At 51.4% G+C, this 18,652-nt stretch overlaps 1 protein-coding gene across 2 annotated transcripts in view; it reads left to right on the top strand.

The window, feature by feature from the left end:
* The first annotated feature begins 810 nt into the window (after positions 1–810).
* ARHGEF10L (Rho guanine nucleotide exchange factor 10 like) overlaps positions 811–18,652 on the top strand; it is a 185,791-nt gene continuing 167,949 nt past the window's right edge. For both annotated transcript variants that reach the window (XM_033228101.1, XM_033228097.1), the window contains exon 1: positions 811–1,081. The gene's annotated coding sequence lies outside the window, so the exon portion shown is untranslated. The remainder of the gene's footprint in view (positions 1,082–18,652) is intronic.

Raw genomic sequence — 18,652 nt, 5'->3', positions numbered from 1 at the left:
CACTTGAGCCCAGGAGTTCGAGGCCAGCCTGAGCAATACGGTGAAACCCTGTCTTTACAAAAAATACAAAAATTAACCAGGCATGGTGGCGTGTACCTGTGGTCCCAGCTACTTGGGAGGTTGAGGTGGGAGGATCACCTGAGCCCAGGAGGTTGAGGCTGTAGTGAGCCATGATCTGATTGTCCCGCCACTGGGTGATAGAGAGAGCCCTTGCCTCAAAAAAAGAAAATGAAAACAAAGGAGGAAACTCCAGCATGGCCAACCTGGTGAAACCCCATCTCTGCTAAAAATACAAAAATTAGCTGAGCGTGATGGCGGGTGCCTATAATCCCAGCTACTTGGGAGGCTGAGGGAGGAGAATCACTTGAACCTGGGAGGCAGAGGTTGCAGCGATGCAGTGAGCCAAGATCGCGCGATTGCACTCCAGCCTGGGCTACAACCAGAGACTCCATCTTGAAAAAAAAAAAGGAGGAAACTGAGGCTCAGAGAGACAAGGCCGGTTGCATGATGTCACACGGCTGGAGACGGCAGGGATTGGCGCTTGCATCTTTCTGACGTCAAAGCATATTCCTTTCTACCTTCTCTGGCTGAAAGGGGTGCAGCCCATGGGTGACCCTCCAATCCTGCCCTGTACCCGGGCCCTGTGTGCCTTCCCGGGCCAGCAGGCAGTCGTCGGAGCTCAGCCCTACTGCTTGGCACCCCCCTCTGGAGGCCCCATCTGGGTTCTCGCCCCTCCCTTCCTCACCCCAGCCAGCTTCCTGGCCCTCCCAGGCTGGCTGATGGATGGCCCAGCCCTGGCTGGCTTGACTCAGTCTAGCTTTTCCTCGTGGACTGCCAGGGCCGCCTCCTGTCCTCCTGCTCACCACCCTCGCCTGCCCAGCAGGTCGGGCAAGTGAGTGACTCACACACCTGGGCTCTGTGTGGGCCCAGCCTTGGGAGCCAGTGTACTCACCCTCTGGGCTCCTGCCTGCCCTGCCAGCTACTTCAACCGACAGACGGGACCCTTCCCAGTAGAAGGGGGCTGCCCCTGTCACTTGTGCTCCCTTCCCAGAGGACTGCGATTGGACTGCACAGGATTGAGGTCAGTTTCCTTTCTGTTTTTAACCATCTCTGCCCCTCGCTGAGTTGGAGGAAAATCTTTTGGAGGTCGTGGGGGAGGGGTCCCCGCTGTCATTGACACCCTTGTGCATCAGGCCCAAGGACACCTTGCTCCCTCTCAGCAGGTGCTGGAGCTTGGGGCCACCTTGGGATGGACTCAGTGAGGAGAACCATGCTGGGTGCCTCTATGGGTGTGACCCCAACCCTGCAGCCACCTAGCGGGGCAGGTCATGGCAACCTGGAGTGAGAACGGCAGAGGTGGACTTCAAGGGCATGTGTAGGGGGGTACTTTCCTCACTTCCTTCTTAGGATCACAGGGTGAGGGACGAAGCTTAAGATGGCTTCAGTTCAATGGCATCATTTTACAGCTGGGAAAACTGAGGCCTGGAGGAGAGGGAGTAACTGAGGTGGATTGATGCATTGGTGGTGGAACTGGGGCTGGAAGCCGGACTGGCTGACTCCCTGCCCAGGGCTCCTTCCTTGGTCCTCCTGGCTCCTGGCTGTTTCCCCCTGCTTCTTCCCCCCTCCGTTAGCTCTCTCCCATGTCATCCGGGCCTCAGCAGGGAGGAGGAATGCAGCTGGTGGGAGCCATTTCACAGGAGGATTTTATGGGCTCACAGTTGGGAGGCATTTTGAAGGTCATCCAGGCCATGAACCTCCGACAGGTGGCTGTTTAGCCACAGCTTGACTATCCCCGGCAATGGAGAGCTCACTTTTTTTTTTTCCTGAGATGGAGTTTCCCTCTTGTTGCCCAGGCTGGAGTGCAATGGCATGATCTCGGCTTACCACAACCTCCACCTCCCAGGTTCAAGCGATTCTCCTGCCGCAGCCTCCCAAGTAGCTGGGATTACAGGCATAAGCCACCACGCCCAGCTAATTTTGTATTTTTAGTAGAGACAGGGTTTCTCCATGTTGGTCAGGCTGGTCTCGAACTGCCAACCTCAGGTGATCCACCTGCCTTGGCCTCCCAAAGTGCTGGGATTACAGGCGTAGCGCTCACTGTTTTTGGAAGCAGTCTCTTTTATTTGCATGGCCAGTGTCTGGCAAATTACTGGGCACTTACTTCGTTGCGAGCACTTTGCTAACAAAGTACAGTAGGTGTGTAAATGCCTTTCATCCCCGACACCCCAATGAGGTAAGTGTTATTGGTATCACTCTTATTTTATAGCAGAGGAAACAGGCACAGAGAGGTTAAGTAACTTACTCAAGATTTCACAGCTTGAGGAGGAGCCGAGTTTTGAACCCAGGGAGTGTGGTTCCAGGGCTTAGCCAAGCTCTTAGCTGTTGTACTTGGCTGCTACCATAGGAGAACGGGACTTCCTAGGGAGGGGGTCCTGCCTGGCATGGTGAAGCTGAGGTCGGAAAGGGGACATTTAGGTGACTGCGTGACGCTCTGGTTGGTTGGCCTCCTGGGGCTGAAATGCCACCATCCAAGCTCTTCTCCTGTCACCTGCTTTGCCTCCTTGGCAGATTACCCTATCCTCACGTAGCCCCCAGCTACCAGAATCCAGGACCAATGACTGATGACTCCCAGGACAGTTGCGTGCAACAACAGAGGGAGGGTTGAAAGCTGTCGCCCGGGATCTCCAACACCACTGTCAGGGTTTCCTTGGAGTGTCCTGGGCAAAGGAGGCAGGAGGTGAGAGTGGGCGTGGCAGAGGGGCGGGAGGGGCCTGGGCCCTGCGTCTGTTTCCTTCTTAACATTTTGACCTCCTGGAGTGGCACCTCACATGCTGCCTGTCCACACCACCTTGCCCATCTATTTAGGGGAGCTTGGTGGTTAATGAGGGCAGCGCCTTATCCTAAGGTGCTGGACAGTTTACAAAGCCAGCCAATGCCGTCCTGAGGGGTGCTCACAATAGCCTGGGGAGCTGGGAAGGGCAGGAATGGTGATAATGCTCATAGTTGAGGGATGGAGGCTCAGAGAGGTCAGGTGAGCTGCCTGGGGCCGCACAGCTAAGTGATGGAACAGAGTCAGATCCTGCCTCCCCAGAGGGCTACCCCTCTCTTCTGTCCCCACAAAGGCTTGCTCTGAGTGTGATGCCAGGAGTCCTTCTGGCTGGATCTCTTCAGTTAATGAGACTTTGGGACTTTCAAGGGGATGACTGGCCTGGCTCCATTCACATCCCTGATATCTTCTTCCAGGACTTCCTCTCCAGGGCAGTCACGGGAACAAGAGATTCTTAAGTTGATCCCATCCTGTCTTCTCCCTCTCGTAATGATAATACTAATTACAGCAATATTAACTACTAATTCTAGTCATGTTCCTGGTGGCTCACGTCTGTGGTCTCAGCTCCTCGGGGGGCTGAGATGGAAGGATCGCCTGAGCCCAGAAGTTTGAGGCTGCAGTGAACTGTGATTGCCATTGCTACGTTTTCTTTTTCTTTTCTTTTTTTATTTTGGAGATGGAGTCTAGCTCTGTTGCCCAGACTGGAGTGCAGTGGTGTGATCCCGGCTCACTGCAACATCTGCCTCCTGAGTTCAAGTGATTCTCCCGCCTCAGCCTCCCAAGTAGCTGGGACTACAGGTGCCCACCACCACGCCTGGCTAATTTTTGTATTCTCAGTAGAGATGGGGTTTCACCATGTTGGCCAGGCTGGTCTCGAATTCCTGGCCTCAAGTAATCAGCCCGCCTTGGCCTCCTAAAGTGCTGGGGTTACAGGCGTGAGCCACTGCACCCGGCCCACCATTGCTACATTTTCATTTATTGGGCACCCATCGTATACCAAGCTCTGTGCCAGGCATCCTTCAGGCCATAGCTCATTGAACCCTCCTGGCAACCCCATTTCACAGATGAGGAAGCTGAGGTCCAGAAAGATGAAGTCACTTGCCCTGGGTCACATAGCTGGTCAATCACACTGAAATCACCAGTCAGAAAGTTGAAAGCACACTTCACCCAAAGTCACCACCCAAGGTCACACACTGTTCATGGCACAGCCAAGACTAGAGCCTGGCTTGGCTGAATCCTGATTTCCTGCTCTTCCCACTCAGTGCCTCTGGGTTGGGCTACAGTGGGACTTCTGAGCCATGGATTCTAGAGTTATTTCTGCCTTTACAGGACATTAAACAAGCCACTGAATCTCTTGTGGCCTGGGTCACACCATCTGAGTGCAGGGGCTGGTGACTTATTCCCTGTGACTGATAGTCATGTCTGGGAATGCTTTTCAAACACTGGCACATGCACACAGAGAATTAGTATGAAGAGAGGTAATTACCCAAGCCATGTCTCCAGTCTCTTCTGTGACTGAAAGCTTTGATATTTAATCCTTAGAATGAACTTGGACCTCTGGGTATGGTGGCTCATGCCTGTAGTCCCAGCACTTTGGGAGGCTGAGGCAGATGGATCACGTGAGGTCAGGAGTTCGAGATCAGCCTAGTGAACATGGCGAAACCTCATCTCTACTAAAATACAAAAATTAGCTGGGCAGGGTGTTGTGAACCTGTAATCCCAGCTACTCAAGAGGCTGAGGCAGGAGAATCGCTTGAACCTGGGAGGTAGAGGTTGCAGTGAGCTGAGATTGTGTCACTGCACTCCAGCTTGGGTGACAGAGTGAGACTCCTTCTCAAGGAAAAAAAAAAAAAAAAAAAAAGAATGACCTTGGACCAGCCTGGGCAACATAGTAAAACCCCAACTCTACAAAAAACAAACAAACAAACAAAAATTAGCTTGGTGTGGTGGCTCGTCTATTGTTCCAGCTTCTCAGGAGGCTGAGGTAGGAGGATCACTTGACCCAGGAGGTCGAGGCTGCAGTGAGCCAAGATGGCACTACTGCACTCCATCCTGGGCAGCGGAGTGAGACCCTGTCTCAAGGAAAATTTTATATATATATATATACGTGTGTGTGTGTGTGTGTGTGTGCATATAAAATGACCTTGGGATGCAGGAACACAAGCCATGTTCTATTGTAGGGAAGCTGAGACTCAGGGACATGAACTCCCTCACTCAGGGTCACAGGACCAGGAGATGGGGAACCAAGGATTTGAACTTGGTCTGATCTTCATGTTCCCAGAAGTAAGCACCTCCCATCATGTAGAGAGGCAGCTCCCCGGGGAATGGGAGTCTCCCAGGGTACCCAGACGAGAAGCAGTGAACAAGTTTGCAGCATGGACTCCTTGGATTCCAGGAGGCCAGGCTTATAGGAACAAAGTTTAGGAGCTTAGCAGGTAGGTCTGAGGCAGGTGGCCTGGTGCTGCCTGGTGCTGCCACCAAGTAAGTCCTCTTCTCCCCGCTCAGGCCTGCTCCCATTTTTTCCTTCAGCAGAATGACAGAGACCCCCTTCCCCCATCCTTCCTTGTCTCAGAAACAAAGGCAGCCTTTGTTTCAAGGGGAACCAAGAAAACAGGGAGCTCTCCGGACCACACTGTGACCTGCTCTGCAGGTAACCCTGGTCCTTCCTCCTGGCCCAGCCAAACCCAGCTCAGCTACTATAGAAACATCCGATACCCCAGCAGGGGGAGGGAGGAGAAGGAGGGAGCCAGTGGGGTTAAGTAGGAGCCCCTGCCCACCTTCTCCCTCCCCATCTTAGTCTACCCTGTCTCTCCCTGTGAGCAATGTTATAATTAAATCTGATAAGCATCCATTCTATCTGGTAAAAAGGGTCCCAATGTCATGGTTGGTTTGAGTCAATTGGGGTGGGGGATGGGACCCTAGGCTGGGAGCCAGGAGGCTGCCTCTGCTCCCCACTCCATTCTTCACGCCCTGCATGACCTTGAGCAAATGCTTGCCCTCTTGGGGCCTCAGTTTCTCTCTCTAGGAAAGCAGGATGTTGGCTTGCACCATGGGTTCTAGTCTTGTTCCTGGTGGCACACACCTGTGGTCTGAGCTACTCGGGAGGCTGACATGGAAGGATCGCCTGAGCCCAGAAGTTCAAGGCTGCCGTGAGCTGTGATGACACCACTGCGCTCCAGCCTGGGCAACAGAGCGCGATTTCTTTCCAAATAAAGAAATAAAATCATTTTCTTAATAATTTTTTTTTTTTTTTTAAAGTAAAGAGGCTGGGTGATGTGGCTTATGCCTGTAATCCCAGCACTTTGGGAGGCCGAGTTGGGCAGATCACTTGAGATCAGGAGTCTGAAACCAGCCTGGCCAACATGGTGAAACCTCGCCTCTGCTAAAAATACAAAAATTAGCCAAGCATGGTGGCGTGTGCCTGCATCCTAGCCACTCCGGAGGCCGAGGCGGGAGAATCGATTGAACCCTGGAGGTGGAGGTTGCAGTGAGCTGAGATCCTGCCACTGCACTCTAGCCTGGGTGACAGACCGAGACTCTCTCAAAAAAAAAAAGTAAAGAAAACCAGGAGAAAAATAACTAGAAGGCAATAACTCCCTCCCCCACCCCCTATTCCTCAGGGCCCTGCCAGCTCTGAAAGTCTCTGAATTGCTCGAATGGATGGCTCCCGGATGCCCTCTCTGGGTTCCCTGCCAGTGCTCCCTCTCCATCCTCCCTACATGGCCGCAAAGCCCAGGGAGCACAGGAATGCGGGGGAGGTTCTTATGGCTTCTGATTTTCAGGGGACTGGCCAAGACTGGAGTGATCTCTGTAGAAACCTGCCCCTAGTCTGTGTGGCCAATTTTTGGAATAAACCCGGAATGCCAACGTTTGCGGGAGAAGAGGCCTCCTAAGTCCTTTCCACCTTATTAGTGGAAAAATGTGGACTTTTTGGTCAGACTTGGGTTCAAATCTCAGCTCTGTCCCTTCAGATGGTGTGAACTTGGTTGAGTCACTTGGTCTCACTGAGGTGTTGAGAGGGTTGAGAGTTATCCCAGGCAGATCACTAAGCCTGGTGCATAGCAAATGCTCAATGAAAGGAAGGCCATGTCTTGGCACCAGGTTTGCCCCAGCTCCCTGTTTCTGACAAATAGACAAGGCTGGCTGGGCACAGTCACTCACACCTGTAATCCCAGCACTTTGGGAGGCCAAGGTGGGTGGATTGCTTGAGCCCAGGAGTTTGAGACCAGCCTGGGCAACATGGCGAAACCCCATCTCTACTGAAAATATGAAAATTAGTCATGGCCGGGCGCGGTGGCTCAAGCCTGTAATCCCAGCACTTTGGGAGGCCGAGACGGGCGGATCACGAGGTCAGGAGATCGAGACCATCCTGGCTAACACGGTGAAACCCCGTCTCTACTAAAAATACAAAAACTAGCCGGGCGAGGTGGCAGGCGCCTGTAGTCCCAGCTACTCGGGAGGCTGAGGCAGGAGAATGGCGTAAACCCGGGAGGCGGAGCTTGTAGTGAGCTGAGATCCGGCCACTGCACTCCAGTCGGGGCGGCAGAGCGAGACTCCGCCTCAAAAAATAAAAAATAAAAAAAAAAAAAAAAATAAAATAAAAGAAAATTAGTCAGACGTGGTGGTGTGTGCCTGTAGTCGCAGCTACTTAGAGGCTGAAGCATGAGAATTGCTTGAGCCTGTGAGACAGAGGTTGCAGTGAGCCAAGATCACACCACTGCACTCCAGCCTGGACAAGAGTGAGACCCTGTCTCCAAAAGAAAAAAAAAAAGACAAGGCTCAGGGATGGCAGGATGCCTCGTTGTGCTGTCTTGGACGGCAATGACTTGTTCCATTCAGGCGGTGGATGTCTCTAAGTGGGGCAGGGATCCCACTCTGCTTTCTAGCCTTTTTCTCTTTTTCATTTTCTTGAAAAGTTGTTCTGGAAACTATGAAACTGGGCCACAGGCCTCCATGCCTGCTTTCCTGGGACTACCGGGTTGTTTCATCTCTGAGTCTTGCTTCTCCCACAGGAAACTGGAAGCCCTGGGCTCTGATCAGGGAATGCAGGGGTGGGGGAAGGGGGCAACCTGCTTCACATTGATCTCACCCCAGAACCGGGTGGCTGGCTGACGCCGCTGATCAGAATTCATGTGGCCGGAGGATTTGTGGGTCAGCATGAGATCTTTTAATACACCAGAGAATCATCTCCCTAAAGTTCTAGGCTCCTGGCAGGTGCTCCACACACAATTCTGAGACAGCACCCAGGGAATGGGTTGGGATTGACTCTGAACAGAACTTGAGAGTCTGGCAAGGCTCTGTTCCCAGGCCCCACCCTGGAGCCACAGGGCAGGGAGCTCACTACATTGGAGACATTTTATGGTGCCACCCGTACCCCCCAGCCGGAGCTCATCCAGAGACCTGTAGTTTGGAATTGAGCAGATTAAATTCCCTGGTGGCTTCTGGGAAAATGCTTGATCAGACTGTCTACACTGCTGTCTTTACTGAGCTCTCTCAAAGTTCATCACCCCCAGGATGCTCCTTTTTTTTTTTCCTACCCCTAAAACATCAACATACTCTTCTCTGCTTTGCCTGGAATCCTTGCCAGGGGATTTTCCAGTTAGCAGAAAAACTGCATCCAGTTTCTGACCTATTCACCGAGGGGGTAGGTGACTGGGAAAGGAGGGTTATTGCCCTCTAGTGCTTTTCCTCTTGCTTTTTTCTTTTCTTTCTTTCTTTCTTTTTTTTTTTGAGATAAAGTCTCACTCGGTCATCCAGGCTGGAATGCAGTGGCACAATCTTGGCTCACGGCAACCTACGCCACCTGGGTTCAAGCGATTCTCCTGCCTCAGTCTCCTGAGTAGCTGGGACCACAAGCATAAGCCACCATACCTGGCTAATTTTCATATTTTTAGTAGAGATGGGGTTTTGCCATGTTGGTCTCAAACTCCTGGACTCAAGTGATCTGCCTGCCTTGGTCTCCCAAAGTGCTAGGATTATAGGTGTGAGCTGCTGCATCCAGCCCCTTTCCTTTTCCTCTTGGTTTTCTTTACTTAAAAAAATTCATTAAGATAATTATTTTCTTTGTTTGTTTGTTTATTTATTTATGTGAAACAGAGTCTTGCTCTGTCCCCCAGGCTGGAGTACAGTGGCATGATCACAGTTCATTGCAGCCTTGAACTCCTGGGCCCAAGTGATCCTCCCACCTTGACCTCTTAAAGTGTTACAGGCATAAACCACTGTGCTCGGCCTCCTTTTGGTTTTCAATTGTATTCATCTGTCCATCCATCCATCCATCCATCCATCCATGCATCCGTCCATCCATCCATCCAGCCAGCCATCCAGACATCCATCCTCCATCCATCCATTTGTCTACCACCCATAATTTTCATCCATCCATCCATCCTCCATCCATTCATTCATCTAAAGACTGTTTATTGAATTCCTCTTCTATGCCAGGCACTGCATTCTGGAGACACAGCTCTGTGCACTGGATACATGATCCTGCCCTCAGGAAGATTCCAGTATAGCAGGGGTAATAGACAATTTAACAAGCACTATAGTACTTGGTGCTACGGCTTAACGTCTCTGCTTATCGGTGTGCTCATCTGTTGCGTGGGATGGTTCCAGTACTTACTTCATGGGATGATTGTGTTTCCGTGGCATAATACAGTAAAGGGCTGGCTCAGGTCTTGTCGTGTAGCAAGTGTTCAATACATGTTAGCTATGTTGATGGTGATGGTTGTGATGATGGTGATGCAGATGATGATGATTAAGATCATTTTGTTTTGTTTTTTTGAGACGGAGTCTCGCTCTGTTGCCCAGGCTGGAGTGCAGTGGCACAGTCTTGGCTCACTGCAACCTCTGTCTCCTGGGTTCAAGCGATCTCCTGCCTCAGCCTCCCAAGTAGCTAGGATTACAGGCACGTACCACCACACCCAGCTAATTTTTGTATTTTTAGTAGAAACAGGGTTTCACCATGTTGGCCAGGCTGGTCTTGAACTCCTGACCTCAAATGATCCACTTTCCTTGGCCTTCCTTGGCCTCTCATGCCTTGGGTTTACAGGCATGAGCCACCACACCCGGCCAATTAAGATCATTTAACACAGGGTCTGGCATTAACTAGTTAACCAGATGTATCCATGAGTTGTTCTGAGCAGTTGGCTTGTCCTTGGCAGCCACAGACAGTAGAGGCGATGGTGACATAGGGCAGACCCCAAGCCAGCTTCTCAGGGTGGGGAAGCCCGTGAGCAAACCACTTCCACAAAGGTGCTGTGGATGCCAGCCGTGGCTTCTGGGCTGGGTCTAAGGGGTTCTTCAGGGAAGCCTGGGCCACCACAGCTGCCTATCTGGTTTGCCCAGTTAGGAGCTGGTTGAGAAGCATCTGAGGGCAAAATGACCTATGAGATGAAGAGCTGTGGACTGCCTTCGCAGGGGCTGGGGCAGGCTATCTGGGAAGTTCCTGGGAGCTCAGAGGAGGCGGGTGGCACTGGATGATGAGAGGAGGTAGCTATAAGGGAGGCTCCAAGCAGAGCAGCCAGGAATGATCGGGGTTCCCTGGTAACCTTCCATGGGGCTTATGGGGCCATGGGGCCAGGAACACATCAGTCTTTTTTTTTTTTTTTCTGAGACGCAATCTTGCTCTTGTTGCCTAGGCTGGAGTGCAGTGGGACGATCTCGGCTCACTGTGACCTCTGCCTCCCAGGTTCAAGCGATTCTCCTGCCTCAGCCTCCTGAGTAGCTGGGACTACAGGCACCTGCCACCATGCCCGGCTAATTTTCATATTTTTAGTAGAGATGGGGTTTCACCATGTTGGCCAGGCTGGTCTTGAACTCCTGACCTCAGGTGATCCACCCGCCTTGGCCTTCCAAAATGCTGGGATTACAGATGTGAGCCACCGCACTTGGTCACACAGCAGTCTTGTTTCTTTTACTGGCGGCTCCTGGAATGGTGCTGGGCACACCCTAGGCACCGGGGATGTTTGTTGAATGCATGCCAAGTCTCTATTGGGATGGCTTGGTCTCACTGTCATGCTGGCTTACCTGGAAGGAACAGTGGTTCTGGAACCAGAGAGAAGAGAGTTCAAACGCTGGCACCTCCACTTACCAGCTCTGTGGGACAATGGGTAAGACATTTCCCCTTTCTGAGCCTCAGTTTCCTCATCTGCAGAATAGGAATTGCAATATCAACATTGAGGGTTGTGTAGATAGGAGATGGTACAGGGGGCGGTGAGGTTGGCACTCAGAAGGTACCCATGAAGAAGCAGCTGTTATTGTCGTTATCCATGCATCTGTGGTGACACCCAGGGTTGTGAGCCAGTACTGTGGGATTGAGAAGGTGGGGACAGAGTGTCTGCTGGACCCACATTGTGAAGTTTCGGGGCAGTGTGGTGGGGGAGAGTCAGATAGACCCGGAATCTGTTGTTTACTTGCTGTGTGACCTCAGGAATGCTACTTACCCTTCTGGACCTCAGTTTCTTGTATGAAAAAGGGGATCTTGAAAGCAGCCATTCTAGTTGGGCATGGTGGCTTACGCCTGTAATCCCAGCAACTGGGGAGGCCGAGGTGGGTGGATCACTTGAGGTCAGGAATTCGAAACCAGCCTGGCCAACATGGTGAAAACCCCGAATACAAAAATTAGCCGGGCATGGTGGCAGGCGCCTAGAATCCCACCTACTTGGCAGGCTGAGGCAAGAGAATTGCTTGAACCCGGGAAGCAGAGGTTGCAACGAGCCGAGATCGTGCTACTGTACTACAGACTGGGTGACAGAGCAGAGCAAGACTCCATCTTAAAAAAAAAAAAAAAAAGAAGGCAGCTATTCTACAGAGTTCTTGCAATAGTCAATGGGATTATGCATGAAGACTACAGAGCCTGGCGTATGGTAAATGTAGACAGATGCACAGTAAAAGTGGGGACATCATCAGCACAGGTGGCCTTCAGAGGAGGAATGGGGTGAAAGGTCTTTGGAGGGGTGAATGTGGGATACAATGGGGACTCTGGGTTTCGGCGGAGGGAAGGGGCTCAGGGCCTCTTTCATGTCATGTCCCTGACATGCTGAGTCTCCCTTCCAAGGTGACCCACCTCCTGTGCCTCTGCTGACCCTCTAGGTGGGTCAACATGACCATCCTGGGCTTTCGGGTCTCATAAGATGTCATATCTGGGAGCTTAACCTCTTGAGTTCTTGGGGGAAAACTTGGGCAAGCTTAACCAGAGGTCACACGGTCTGGGGGAAGGAGCATGGATTCTGGATTTAAACCTCAGCTCTTTTACTCTCCCACTGTGTGACCTTGGACAAGTCACTTAACCTCTCTGGGCCTCTGTATTTATTCATAAAGCAGGATAGAGCCACCTTCCTTGCGGGGTTGCCTGGAAGCTTGGCACACAGTGGGCCTCTGTAAACAGGAGAGATGGGTGTGATTCCATGCAGCCTCCACACAGCCTCCGCAGAGGGCAAGGGAGTAGATGTTAATGAGCTCTGGGGCTGGTCCAAAAAGCCAGTCTATAAAACCCCTGCCTGCAGCTTCTGGTGTGTTGCTCATGGGAGTTTATGTGAAGGACACAGCCGGATAACAGCCCATTGTTCTGAGTGGGGATGGTTTTATGGCTCTTAGAAAGCGTCTTTCATCTGGGAGACCAGGGAGCTTATGGAGCCTCCCCGCCCTGGGCAGTGAAACTGTGGGATGATGAAGGTTTCTGGGGCTGGTGCCAGGCTGCAGCCATGGCCAGGCCCTCCTGCCACAGCCCAGGCCAGCCAGTGGGAGCTGAGCACCTGCCCCCTGCCACCCACCCACCAAGTGTCACTGAAGTCTCTCTCTAGGCCCAGACCAAGGCCCTGCCCTCCTGAGGACCTCTTGCCCTGGCCCACAGTCTCCAGCCAGGTCTGCCTGGCAAGGCTGGAGGTTCACTGTGTCCCCTGGGCTCTCTCTCTGCTTCCTCTCCTCAGCAGCCAGTGACACATTCCCTCTATCTTTATGGTAACTTCTAGAACAGGCCCTCTGCACTGTCTGCCATCAGCTGACCAGCAACTCTTATGCCTGGGAGCCTGGCCTGGTGCTCTGAGCCCTGGGTTGGAGCAGTAATCTGATGCCAGGAAGAAAAGACCTTGTCTGCTTGTCCTTTCTGGCTCTTTGGCCAGGCCCCAAGCCGAGAAATGCAACCTCCCCTTGGCTCAGCAGACAGCCCCAAGTGCTTTGCCTGTTATCACTAGAGGAGGCTGCAGATACCCCTGAGGAGTAGGTGGCCCCCTGGGGCCTGCGGGGTTTGGCCTGCTGGGTAGAGGAGCTGTATGTGTTTGCAGCTGCCTCTGATACCCCAGCCCACATTTACCCTGTGCTAAGGCTTTGTCCTTTGTCCCTTTCCCCTTGACCTTTTCTTTTTTTTTTTTTTTGAGATGGAGTCTCGCTCTGTTGCCCAGGCTGGAGTGAAGTGGTGTGATCTCGGCTCACTGCAACCTCCGTCCCCCAGGTTCAAGCTATTCTCCTGCCTCAGCCTCCTGAGTAGCTGGGACTACAGGCGCAGACCACCACACCCAGCTGATTTTTGTATTTTTAGTAGAGACGGGGTTTCACCATATTGGCAAGGCTGGTCTCGAACTCCTGACCTCAGGTAATCCGCCTGCCTCAGCCTCCCAAAGTGTTGGGATTACAGGTGTGAGCCACCGTACCCGCGCCCCTCCCCCCTTGGCCTTTTCTGTTTTAGGAGATACAGGAAGGCTAAAGCAGGGTGCTGGGGATACCTTGTGCCTTAATTGGTCCCTCTCCTTGCACAGGACTCAGGAATGCCCCCTTTGTCCTGCACCAGGACAGTAGCCAGGGACAAACAGCACCACTTGAATATTCATCTCTCCTCTCATCATAGGCTTCTTTGCTTTCAAGGAATAAAAATCCACTCAAGTGGTTCAAGTGAAGGGGTGCTGAGTAAGAACAGGTCATCTTGACGAACATTCAAGGCTAGGACAGAGTGTCTTTGTGCCTCAGTTTCCTCATCAGTAAAATGGGGATAAAAGTATCCACTTTATAGGGTTACTGTGAGGATTAAATGAGCTAATACATGTGAAGTGTTTAAACAGAACCTGGTATATAGAGAGTGCTATTAAGCGTTTGCTACTATTATTTTATCATTATTTTTGTAGGGATGGGGTCTTGCTATGTTGCCCAGGCTGGTCTTGAACTCGGGCTCAAGCAGTCCTCCCAACTTGGCTTCCCAAAGTGCTGAAATTATAAGTGTGAGCCACTGTGCCAGCCTGCCGTGGTTATTTTGACACTACATCACCAGGAGAATGGGCTACTCGGACTAGTCTCTCCTGACACTAAGTCCTGGAAAGGTGCAGCTCAGGGAAGTCAGGCTTCCTTCCGCCTGATCCCCTGGAACACCTGTGGCTGTGTCTTTGACCTTAGCTTGCTTCCCCCCAAATGCAGGTCCTGGGTTATGAAGAACCTGGAAGGCTTCAGGGGTTGCTTAGTGCATCCCAGCTCCCCTCAAAATGCCTGTCCTATCAAACAGGGGCAGGAATGTTATGGAAAGAGGGTTTCAACTTGGTAAGACAGACTCTATCATCCTCATTTGTAAGCAAAATGTGACCCATTCTCTCTTTGATACTAGCCTGTTCACGATTGGCTTGATGACGTAGTGCATAACAAGGACTGGCTGCTGGCTGGGCACTCTCCATTCATACTGCCTATGCAAGGCGGGTATCCAGACTTGGGAAGTCCACATTCCCATCCACCTACTTCCTTTCTTTCTTTCTTTTTTTTTCTTGAGACGGAGTCTTGTTCTGTCTCCCAGGCTGGAGTACAGCAGCGCGATCTTGGCTCACTGCAACCTCTGCCTCCTGGGTTTAAGAGATTCTCCTGCCTCAGCTTCCTGAGTAGCTGGGATTACAGGCGGCTGCCACCACGCCTAGCTAATTTTTGTATTTTTAGTAGAGACAAAGTTTCGTCATGTTGGCCAGGCTGGTCTCGAACTCCTGACCTCAAGTGATCCACCCACCTCGGACTCCCAAAGTGATGGGATTATACGTGTGAGTCATTGTGCCTTGCCAGCCACCATGCCCAGCCCACCCATTTTCTTTTTTTTTTTTTTTTTGAGAAGGAGTCTTGCTCTGTCGCCCAGGCTGGAGTGCAGTGACACAATCTCAGCTCACTGCAACCTCCGCCTCCTGGGTTCAAGTGATTCTCCTGCCTCAGCCTCCCTAGTAGCTGGAATTACAGGCACGTGCCACCATGCCCAGCTAATTTTTGTATTTTTAGTGGAGACAGGGTTTTGCCATATTGGCCAGGCTGGTCTCAAACTCCTGACTTCAGGTGATCCGTCTGCCTTGGCCTCCCAAAGTGCTGAGATTACAGTTGTGAGCCACCATGCCCAGCCACTTTCTTTTTGATCTACTACGGCAGAGGTAGATCAAAGTTTTTGATCTACTTTTTTGATCACCCTCAAACTTTTTGGCATCAGGAACTGGTTTTGTGGACGTGGAAGACAATTTTTCCATGGTAGGGGTTGGGGGATGGTTTCGGGATGATTCAAGTGCATTACATTTATTGTGCACTTTATTTCTATTATTACATTGTAATATATAATGAAATAATTATACAACTCACCATAATGTAGAATCAGTGGAAGCCCTGAGCTTGTTTTCCTGCAACCAGGTGGTCCCATCTGGGGGTGATGGGAGAGAGTGACAGATCATTAGGCATTAGATTCTCACAAGGAGCGTGCAATCTAGATCCCTCGCATGTGCAGTTCACAATAGGGCTTGTGGTCCTCTGAGAATCTAATGCCACCGCTGCTTATCTGACAGGAAGCGGAGCTCAGGTGGTAATGTGAGTGATGGGAGTGGTTGTAAATATAGATGAAGCTTGCTTACCTGTCACTCACCTCCTGCTGTGTGGCCTGGTTCCTAATAGGCCACAGACTGGTTCTGGTCCATGGCCAGGGGACTGGGGACCCCTGCACTATGGAGCTGACTGGTAGGAGCAGGGCCAGACTGGGAGGCAGCAGCGAGGGCCCTGGGTCCCCATCTTGGCTTTTCCACCAGATTGCTGAGCAACCTTGGACAGGTCACCTAGCCTCTCTGACCAGGGAAATACCACCCCTGTATGCCCTCATTCCCTCTTTCCCAGGTCAGCAGTGGAGACAAGGAGGACGGACTCCTGAGTCCCATCCAGATGTAATGTATCATTGATGATTTTGCTTACACAATAAATCCTGCCCTCACCAGAGTGCTCACTGAGTGGGTGATTCTGGTTAATTGAATGTTCTGGGACATGGAAATGTTCCCAGAAATCCTTTTTGTTCCTTTTGTGGCTATTGAAACCCATCCACTCATCTATTCAGCACATATTTGTTTCGTGTCTATGCTGCAGCAGGTTTTGGAGCAGGTGCCGGGGATACCACCCGGAATGAGACAACAGAGTCCAGCCTCTGTGGATTCACAGTCCGGGGAGGAGACACATGGCAAACATGCCACCACACACGGTAGGTAGGGCACACTGACCAGGGAATGCAGGCTACGGGTAGGAACCAGGGGCCCCGTGTGGAAGTCCTTGGAAAGAGCTCCCAGAGAAGGTGCTATTTATGCTGACAGCACTAAAAAGCAATTAACCATAGTGTCTGTGGGACGGAGTAGTCAGGGGCATTCCAGCCTAGGGCAAAGGCTCAGAGAAACACCTGTGCATTCATTTGTGCTGTGGAGGTTAGAGTGTGCAACTGGGGTAGGGCGCAATGGCTCACACCTGTAATCCCGGCACTTTGCGAGGCCAAAGTGGGAGGATCACTTGAGTCCAAGAGTTCAAGACCAGCCTGGGCAACATAGTGAAACCACATCTCTACAAAAAAAAAAAAATACAAAAATTAGCAGGGCATGATGGTGTGCACCTGTAGTCTCAGTTAGGAGGTTGTGGTAGGAAGGTCACTTAAGCCTGCGAGGTGGAGGTTACAGTGAGCCGAGATCACATCATTGTACTCAGGCCTCAGTGACACAGCAAGACTCTATCTTCAAAAAAGAAAAAAAGAATGTGCTTTTGGGAAAGTGAGAGTGAAGAGGCAGGTGCATGTCAGGAGGACAAGAGTACGTGAGGATGTGGCCTGCTGAGGGCTGACCTGGACTGTGAGGGCGGCAGGTTTATTTATTTTCCAGTGTATGTTTTGTGATGTGATTCTTTCTCATCAAAGTGGAGAGTAGAGGGGGAAAATGAGATCAAAACACTAAATCACAGAGGAGGGGCCTCAAATCAGAGGAGTGACAGAGGGCTGGGAGTGACGCTGACAAGTAGAGAGCACAGCTGTGTCTAAAGGGCCACCAGTCCTGGGGCCCTGCAGAGTGTGGCCATGGGGGAATGTGGACCTGGCATTATCAGATCTTCAGATTTGTTAAGAGAAGCTAGAAATCTGGCTTTTAATTTTTTTTTTTTTCAGAGACAGGGTCATGCTGTTGCCTAGGCTGGGGTGCAGTGGTGGGATCATGGCTCACTGCAGCCTCAAACTCCTGGGCTCAAGTGATCCTCCCACCTCAGCCACCTGAGCAACTGGGACTACAGGCATGCACTACTGCATCTGGCTAGGTTTATTTTTTATTTTTGTAGAGACGGGGGTCTCCCGATGTTGCCCAGGCTGGTCTAAAATGCCTGGCCTCAAGCAATCCTCCTGCCTTGGCCTCCTAAAGTGCTGGGATTACAGGCATGAGCCACTGCTCCTGGCTGCAATCTGACTTTTTATGGGAAATCTCCCAATGACTAAATGATAGCAACTAACAACAACAAGAAAACCACTATAGGCAAAACAAAATGCTTCTGCAGACTCAATCTGTTTTATGAGCAGGTGGTTTGGAACCCTAGACCCAGAGGGTTCTATTGATAAGGGTTCTAGGGTGTCCTTTAGAATCCATTACAATCCTCTAAAGGATATGCCCCTAAACTGTGCTGGACTCTGGGGGGACAATGGGGGTCTGGGGCATGACCCCTGCCCTCAAGGCTGTATCATAGCTGCCCTCAAGCTAGATGCGTCAAATCAGTTATCACCCAGAGCCAACTTATAACAAAAGGACTAGGTGCTATAGAGCTCAGAGGAGGGGGAGATCAGGGAATGGAGGAGGCCATGTGAAAAGGCCTCCTGGGGATTCTGGGCCTTGTGATGGTTCTCAGAGGGGAGGGTAACACTTAGTACAACCATAGAAGGTAACGGCATCCTGAGCTGGAGGAGTCAGACATTTCGGGATCAGATGAGAAATAAAATAAAGAAGGCTGGGCACGGAGACTCACACCTGTAATCCCAGCACTTTGGGAGGCTGAGATGGGATGATCTCTTGAGCCCAGGAGTTCAAGATCAACCCGGACAACATAGTAAGACCACCATCTCTACAAAAAAAAAAAAAAAAAAAGAAAGAAAAGAAAAAAAAATTAGCCAGGCATGGCTACCTGGCAATACAGGCACTACAGGCACCACCATGCCCACACCTGCAGTGCCAGCTACTCCCAGGCTGAGGCAGGAGGATTGCTTGAGCCCAGGAGTTTGAGGTTACATTGAGCTGATTGTGCCAGCCTGAGCCACAGGGCAAGACCCAGTCTCTTTTTTTTTGAGACAGTGTCTCTTTCTGTCACCCAGGCTGAAGTGCAGTGGCATGATCTTGGCTTACTGCAACCTCCGCCTCCCAGATTCACGTGATTCTCCTGCCTCAGCCTCCTGAGTAGCTGGGATTACAGGCGCACACCACCACACCCGGCTAATTTTTTGTGTATTTTTAGTAGAGATAGGGTTTCACTATGTTGGCCAGACTAGTCTCGAACTCCTGACCTCGTGATCTGCCCGCCTTGTCCTCCCAAAGTGCTGGGATTACAGGTGTGAGCCACCGT

The sequence above is a fragment of the Trachypithecus francoisi genome, unplaced genomic scaffold, assembly GCF_009764315.1.
Source record: "Trachypithecus francoisi isolate TF-2019V2 unplaced genomic scaffold, Tfra_2.0 Lachesis_group12, whole genome shotgun sequence".
Classification (NCBI taxonomy): Eukaryota; Metazoa; Chordata; class Mammalia; order Primates; family Cercopithecidae; genus Trachypithecus; species Trachypithecus francoisi.
The sequence above is the reverse complement of the archived record's forward strand: the minus strand, read 5'-3'. Positions and strand labels throughout refer to the sequence as shown.